This window comes from Penaeus monodon, chromosome 5, assembly GCF_015228065.2.
Source record: "Penaeus monodon isolate SGIC_2016 chromosome 5, NSTDA_Pmon_1, whole genome shotgun sequence".
In the NCBI taxonomy this organism is placed as follows: domain Eukaryota; kingdom Metazoa; phylum Arthropoda; class Malacostraca; order Decapoda; family Penaeidae; genus Penaeus; species Penaeus monodon.
Genome location: NC_051390.1, coordinates 23075946 through 23084844, shown reverse-complemented (window position 1 = coordinate 23084844; position 8899 = coordinate 23075946).

Below are 8899 nucleotides of genomic sequence, written 5' to 3'. Positions count from 1 at the left end.
CAACTGTTACATGCACCCAATTGCCTCGTTGCGTGCTGTCAACTTACCTCCTTTGGGGACGTGCGTACATTGGTACAGCATTCTCTCATAGCAGGTCGTATAAAGCATATGTCTATCCGTCATCACCTTCTTTCGTGTGTGCGTGTGTGATGTGTGTAGGTGTGTTGTGTGTGTGTGTGTGTGTGTCTGTGGGGTGTGTGTGTGTTGTGGTGTGGGGTGTGTGGGGTCTTGTGTGTTGTGTCATGTTGTGTGTGTGTGTGTGTGTGTGTGTGTGTGTGTGTGTGTGTGTGTGTGCAGTGCACCACAAGGCGGGACGGATTTGACGACAACTGCATGTGACTGTTGCATGATCATAGAGGGCAAGTAATTCGTTATTGTCGATCATATCGACCTCGTTTTGAGGATCTCTCTCTCTCAATCTCAGCCAAGTCATATGAAAAGCATTGAAGATCACCAATGCAGTCTTGGTGCGTGGTGTTGCCATGCATGTCCGTGAGCATCCACAGCACAACGGTGACATACCTCGTCTTGTCCTTCGGGCATTTGTCCTTCGGTGTATTGGCACGCACGTCATGGTACATGTATGTGAACTCTTAAGAAGTCATATAGTGAAACTTTGAAAGAAAATTCTCATTATGGCCAATCATGAGAAAATTGTTGCATTACACTGTGCACAAAAGCATTATCAAAATCATATTTCAATAAGATAAATAAGAGTACATTTTTCTGACTGTCGGCGGCAGTCCGTATTATGTAACAGTCATTTTTTCTTTCGCACTGCTAAACTCCATCATTGAACTCTTCCATCTCATGACTATATAGAGGTAGGTCCTCGAAAGAAACCTTTTGTTGAGGGAAGGAAGACATTATATAGACACCAACGATAGCTGTAGGGAAAATGATAAACACACCAAAGTTGATTGAAAGATGTATTAATATTTCAATTGGATATTTACAAGCTTCTGTTTCTGCCTCTGCTTCTTTCATACCAACATATTCAAAATCTACGTTCGTTTGTCCGCCTCACTTCGTGTCGAGATTCCCCAGACATTCAACACAAAGCGGTGGTTGTATGAAAAAGACCTACTTCTCTCGTTGGCAATAGCAGTCACATGCACCGTTGTTGTCGATCCCCTCCACCTCGTTTTTGGGTGTGTGTGCTCACATTGCATATGTATTGAACTCTATCTCCCATGGCCAGGTCAGGTCGTAGGAATCGCATCTTGCTTTGCCACACTTAAGGTAACCAGTTCTTGGGAGGCAAGCTTGTCTCCTTATTCGAAGTCCAGCTCTGATGGAGGTGTGTTTAACTTGAGCTTGTTGCTGTGAACTCGCACAACACAATGAGGGACCTGTAGATCCACCACATTATACGTGACGGGGCTATCTTTTCGAAAGATACGGCAAGGGAACCATGTAGTAGTCTCAACTTTCTTATGACCATGGATTTTCTTTTAGAAAACTGGGCCATATTGCTTTTATATTCACCCATGTCCTTGTGCTCACTTTAGAGCTAGATGTCGAGCATCTGCTAAACGATAATAAGCCTTCATGAGCCCCTTAGCAAATGGTACCATCCTCCCCATCAGGAGGTAGAGTGGCTGGTCTCCCACAGAATGTGTGGTATGTGATTTCAGCCGATAGTGATCAACAGCTTGCAGGCAACCACGTGGGTTGATGACAAGGCTTTAAATTCTCCTGGTAAGGGCTGGACAAGGCACTCTCTGAAGCAGGCCTTCTTTCTGGCTGAAGGCGAATTGCTCTGATGGATTGCCACCATTCAAGTTCGGGAACCTGCATACCCTAGCACAGTGCCAGGACTCACCCTTTTGGTCATGTGATATGGGTTTGACAGCCACACTGAAACCCCAAATGGACAGCGACTAGGGTACATGGACTGTTTTAAATGAATCACCCCTTCAAAATTGCGAAGTGCGTATCATCAAGGTTACTATAACCCTATACCCATTGCAGGCAGGAAGTCCTGTCCTTGGGGCGATAACAGCGACTTCAGCTGCATGAACAGAAGAGATGCCCATGGTTGGTTATGAAGTTGAGAGCCCCCATGGAACTCATGACAGATGGGCACATTACAGCTAGCAGGGGGTCCCTCACCAGTAAAGTGGCATTTCTCCACCATCTTGCTGGCGGAAGAGAAATTGTGAAGTACCAGCTGATGGCAGAAACATGTACGCAATCCAGCAGCGAATATACTCCAGACTAGATCTTCAGTGTACCTGATGTCATTGGGATGATCCCTGGCTCCTTGCATGACAGCTATCTCAACTGCCTGAAAAAAAAGTCAAGGGGCGACTGGCCAGTCACCTTCCTAGCCTAGGCAAGCATCTATTATAATGCTGTGGTGTGCTTGCTTCACAAGACTTAGATATCAGCTTGGCCTTAACTTTCCCAATACAGTTATACTATTGACAAGAGGGAAAAGAAGGATCATTTGTGCATAGCCATGTGCCCTACCTCAAGCTATGCAGATGAGAGCATCATCTGTTGCAGGCTGCATCAACAGTTCAATGCAAGATATCCAGGACTCCACTCCATATTATGATTTTGACCTAGAGAGGCTGGTCTCGCTGTAGAAAAGAGGAATCTCATCACGCCTGCTCGGAACTGAAGATACAGAGGCCAAAGCAAGTGGAGCCTGTTGAGGTGTTGGGAGCGGCTGATGCTAAAGAGCCTCCTGTATACTGATGAAATTTGCTTCAGCAGAGGCACTGGCGTGGAGCCTAAGCAGCACTGGAGGCAGGATCATGCAGCTGCCATTGTAACCCAGCTATGGCATGTGTTACATGCATGGAGGACTACAGCATGGACTCATGAACATGTAGCAGGACAGTCACATCAGCCACGGCAGTCTGGGCATGCTGGGACACTTGAGCAGATCGAAGGGAACAGACTTCTGTCTCCATCTCTGCTAAACAGGTCAACAGTGCTTAATAAGTCGGCCCACTTGCTCCAGATTCTTTCCACTGCTCTGCCCCAAGTAGCACAGCTGAGATGATGGATGGATCATGTACCCCTCTGGTAAATGCATGTTGAAGATGCCGGACATTAGATTGTTGAGTAGGGCTGGACTCGACTCCATTTTCTAGTAGCAAGTGCTGTGTTAGGTGACCTTGGAACCTGGCTCTGGCAGTTTTGTTCCTGAAATAGTCAAGTATGCAGGTCAAGGTCTCTCCAAGTCAAGAAATACTTCCACAGATGCAATGTTACTGGCCGTACTTAAGAGGACGGACAGACAGTGAGCAGTGCTCAAGCCTCTTGTGAATTGAAGGAGGTGTGTATGTAGGGGTCCTAGTTTCTACTGAAACCGGTTTAGGTGCCATTCTCACTACTAATTTACCAAGACAGCTGAGAAAGATATGGGATAATATCTCCCCGGTTCCTTTTGTTTTGGGGTGGGAACTATGACAACCTTTTCCAACTCTGGGGTAGGGTGGAGGTTTCCCAGACCTTATAGTGGATTGTAAAAGCTCACTTGCCAGCTCCAGGTGGGGTATGGTGGGGTATGAGATCCCATCGTAGCCCAGAGATAAGTGAGATCTGTTTTTGTTTTCCTTAGCTCCTTCAGAGGGAACATGTCAAGTCTTCAGGCTGTTTTGAAGGCATTCTTGTTTTGCCTTCAGTGCGGCTGGCAGACTGACTCTACTTGTTCTCACAGAGACTCAAGCACAAGTCTTCCTGCCTCTGGTTGTGGGCCATAGTGGGGTGCCTGGAAACAGAATGGTGAACCCATCTTCTATTGGCATTCTTACACCTTGAAACCGAGTTCATTATTTTCAATCATGCCCTGCACCAGTCACAACTGGCCTTACAAGTCCTCATGGTAGTTTGTAGCAATATATACAGATTGATATCGATAGATACATGCATACATATATATGTGTATGTGTGTGAACGTCACAGTATTTATTTTATCCAGAACAAAACAGAGACAAGGAGAGTAGGCAAAGGGAAATGGGGGGAGAGGAGGGAGCGGCACAAGACGGGGTAGGGGAAGGTGATTGGGTGGTAAATAGTAGGTATTTCATTGTTCTAATGTTAGGAATAAAAATGTTCATTATCATTATCGTTCTGCTGCCCTTTGCTAAGAACTAGATGAATAACATGACTACCGAGGGAAAGACATGGCAACAGCGCCATCATTAGCCTCAGTCTAGAAAATCAGGCTTTTAGAATTATGGTATTGTTGCAGATAGGGAAGACATCAATCTTCAGCTTCACAGCAAGGATACATCGTCACACTCGAAGACTGTACGCAATATGATCATACATAGGTCTGATAATTAAATAAATCGTTTGGAAACTTTAGAGAGAGGGATAGGTTCTCGACATCTGTGCGCACTTTCTCTCTCTCTCTCTCTCTCTCTCTCTCTCTCTCTCTCTCTCTCTCTCTCTCTCTCTCTCTCTCTCTCTCTCTCTCTCTCTCTGTTGTGTGTGTGTGTTTGTGTTTGTATGGGTGTGTGAACGTGCGTTTCTCTGGCGCACAGCTGGAGCCTGGTATAAATAAGTGTTCGGTGAGTTGATGAGCAAACTACAACTTAGTCCGTGCTCTCTTGTTCTGCAATTCATTAGATTGTCACTTTAGGGGCGATACATTGCCTATGGCGTATTTTCACTTATTCAGCTTATTGTTTGCAAATGTTGATATATGCATTTTCATATTGTCACACGATTTTCCGTTATTTGATAATGTCGTGGCTCTTAAATAAAATCGCAAGAACTGATGAAACGAGCCTTGTTCTCCAACTCTACTGTTGAACATGATCTTAGTCTTTTTTTTTGTTCATCCTAAGACCGTCTGTCAGACTTTCTCTATTCAGATCGTTTATTAGTTGCTGCACTTCACTTGCAGATTCACTGAAGAGGACATTGTCATCTGTAAAACTTAGATTGTTTAGGTATTCATCTCTTTATTTTGATACTCTTTCCATTAAATCTAACTTCTTTATATTCCTCAAGGCAAGTTGTAAACAGTTTTGGTGAGATGGTGTCGCCCTGTCTACACCTTTTTTAATTGGTATTTTTATCGTTCCGTGTGGAGCTTGATGGTTGCTGCCCCATGTCCTTTATATAATCTCCCCAACTGCCTTCGTAATCATGAATGCCATACACAGGGTTTCTATATCGTTTTTTTTTTTTTTCTTATTTGTGTGAGCGTGGATGTGGTCTGTTGTTTAGAATCCACTGCGGAAGCCTGCCTGTTCTCTTGACTGGTTTTAAAACCAGACTGTCAGAGATGTGAGTTGTGATGACTTTTGTGAACAGTTTGTAAATAACTGAAAGAAGGCTTATGGGTCGGTAGTTTATCTAATTTTCCCTTTTATCCCCTTTCTATGTATCAAAATAATTGTGCATTTTTCCAGCTTTCAAATTTTCCATTGAGAAGTATTTGTTAAAGAGATTGGTAGTTTCCCCTGTCGCTAATTCTCCTGCATCTATTATAATGGCTATACTAATTCCGTTTTCACCTGGGGTTTTCCCCCTTTTCAGGCCCTTAGGCGTCCCTTTTTTTTTCTTCTGTTGTGATGTTAGGCACGTCTTTAGTTTCCCCATTCGCTTCTATCCGTGGCTGTTCATTTGAGTTCTATAGGTCCCTGTAAAAGTCTTTCCCTTAAATCTTATGATTTAATTTTTATTTATATCACTTTTCCGTCTGATTTCTTTTTTGCCTACATTTGATTTCCCTTATCCGAGTCCCTTTTAGTTGTTTTTTTGCTGACCCTGAGATCATGTTTCATTTTTATTTGAGTACTGAATTTCCATACATCTCTCTTTTTTTATTTATAGTCTTTGTTAGTTCAGCTAATTCTATTTTTTTCCCTGTTTGTCGGTAATTTCATGACCCTACGTTTTTCCATAAGCTGTTTAGTTTCTACCAAGAGCTTGCTGGAACTTTGCTTGACATTCTTACTGACTACTTCATGAGCAAAATTCTTTTTTATGTTATTGAACTGTTTGTTGATTTGGTCAATGTTAAGATCTGCGTCGCTGAGAAGTGAATATCCAGCATAGCCTTGAACAATCTTTAAGTTGTACTTATTGTTTAGTTTTATTATTACTGAAGCCAATCTTTAGCTTATACTATAGAATTACACGATATTCCTTTCTAAACGTTTGTAGACTAAGAAACTACCCCTAATTCCTGTTTTTTACCCTGGGGGTTACCTCTCCAATAGAGCGCTTGTCCATCATTTAGTATCTTCTGTTCTTCGCCTAGTCTTCTAACTTCACAGAGTCCTACAACATCCCATTTAATGAAAGAGAGTTATTCAAGTAAGGCTAGTAAGTCGGATTCAGTTCTTCAACCAGGGGCTCCTTCACCTCCTGGGAATGAAGGTCGTTGCTTTGTTTGTGCAGTCGTGTTTTCTTATTAAGAGGTATACAGCCGAGTTATCCCCCGCTTACTGCCTAGTGTGGACTTATGACCAAGAGCTTGTTCACTTCACCTGGGTATATTCCCGTGTGCATGGGCTTCAGTATCAGAAGTGCATATATGTGTGATTATATTTTACACACTGATTTCAATTATGCGCATGTACACCTAGTGCAGACATAGTTGTTCACCCATAAATGCCCTAAGTACTACGTTAGTTCATTTTTGTGCACATGAAAATGCGCAGCATACCCTTTACATAGGTCCCAGCTATCAATGATAATACTCCTCCAATATATACAACTAACACAGCACATGCTTTTAAAATTACGAAAAGCACACATCGTATGCACACAATGTGATACGCACCCACACATAGTGAAAAACACATGCATACATATCTTTTGGGACATATGCTATACCTACACATATATACATAGTATACAAACGCTTTCCACATTTTGGCACCTAGTTTTTGAGAACCCTTAGTGTTTTACTCACCCATATACTAACACCCATAGCATATTAATGTAGTTGCAAATAAAATATTTTTAAAAAATTTTTAAAAATATTTTTATTTTTCCTTATAAAAACCCCAAAATTTTCAAATCCTTTTTTGGGGGAAAAACCCAAAAATAAAATAAAGACTCCAATAAAACTTTAAATAAACCCGGGGGGAAAAATTAAAAAAATTTTTTAAAAAAATTTTAAATTTACCAACCCCAAACCCCAAAAACCCAACCCCCAAAAATTATAAATTCAAAATTTTAAAATTTTTTTTTTATTTTATTTTTAAAAATTTTAAAATATTTCAATTATTTTTAAATTTAAAAATTTAATAATTTTAAAAACCAAAAAAACCCCCCCCAAAAATTTTAACAAAACAAGTCCTATACAAGTCAAAATTTTCGTTTTTAAAAAGGGGAAATAAAAAAAAAAAAAACACTTTCCTTTCCCAAAAAATATACATAATGTATTTAAAAAAAAAAATAACCCCACCCCCAAAAATTTATAACCCCCCCAAAAAAAAAGTTAGATCGCAGGGTTAGTTTTTTTGTATACACACAAGGGGAAACACAAAAAAATACACCTCGCACTTGTGCAACGCCGTCGTTGCAAAATTTGAACAGTTTTGCCTGAGCGCACAACCACTCCCTTATAAAGAGCCCCTGCATTATAAAGTGATAAAATTTTAGGGTTTCGGAGGGGGAGGGAAGGAGGGGGGGTGGGGAGGGGGATTAGAAGTGTTGGGAAAGGGGAAAAATGGGGTTTGGGGGTTTGGGGGGGGTGAGGGTTTTTGTATCTGGGAATTTTTTTGGAGAAGTGCTGCATTTTGGTTTCTAAATACCGCCGCGCCCTCGGCCGACCGCGCCCCGGGGCCCCGGGGGCGGTTTGGGACTTGTGAGGTGCCCCTTGGAAAAACTTGTAAAGCGTGGGTTTAAAAAATTTGCAGTATAAAAAAAACACACACACAAAACCCCCCCCAAAAAACACACACAATATATTAAAATATATATATATTAATATATATAATATATATAATATAATATTTTTAAAATAATTTTTGTTGTTGTGTGTTGGATCTTATCCTATCTTCTATCTATCTATCTATCTACCCTATATATATATATTTTAATATAATATATAGTAATATATAATAATAATATATGAAATGTATATGTAAAACCCAATATACATACATATACATATATATATATTATATATATATAAAATATATATATATATAAAATATTATATATATATATGCACTATACACACACTGTACATATAGACACACACACACACAGTGTGTGTGTGTATATTATATATATTTATAATATATATTTTTATATATATTAATATATTTATTATATATATATATATAATATATATATATATATATATATATATATATATATAAAATATAATAGGGCACAAACACAAAAAAAACAACAAAACAACACGGTGGTATATTTATAATATAGTATTATATAAAATATATATATATATATATATATATATATATATATATTAATATATAAAATATACTAATATAATATATATATATTATAATATAGATATATATAAAATATAAAATATATATAATATCTGTGTGTGTGTGTGTGTGTGTGTGTGTGTGTGTGTGTGTATACACTTACAAATTGCAATATATACATATATTGTATATAAAATATAATATATATATAGATATTATATATATATATATATTTATATATTATATATATATATATATATATATATAATAATATATAGAGAGGAGAAGAAGAGAGAAGAGAGAGAGAGAAGAGAGAGAGAGAGATAATGTGTATGAAATAAAATATATATAAAATATTATATATATATATATATATATATAATATATATATATATTATGTATTTATTATATATGTGTTATATTATTATATATAATATATATATATATAAAATATATATATATATTATATATATATAAAATTATATATATATAATATATATGCACAAACATAT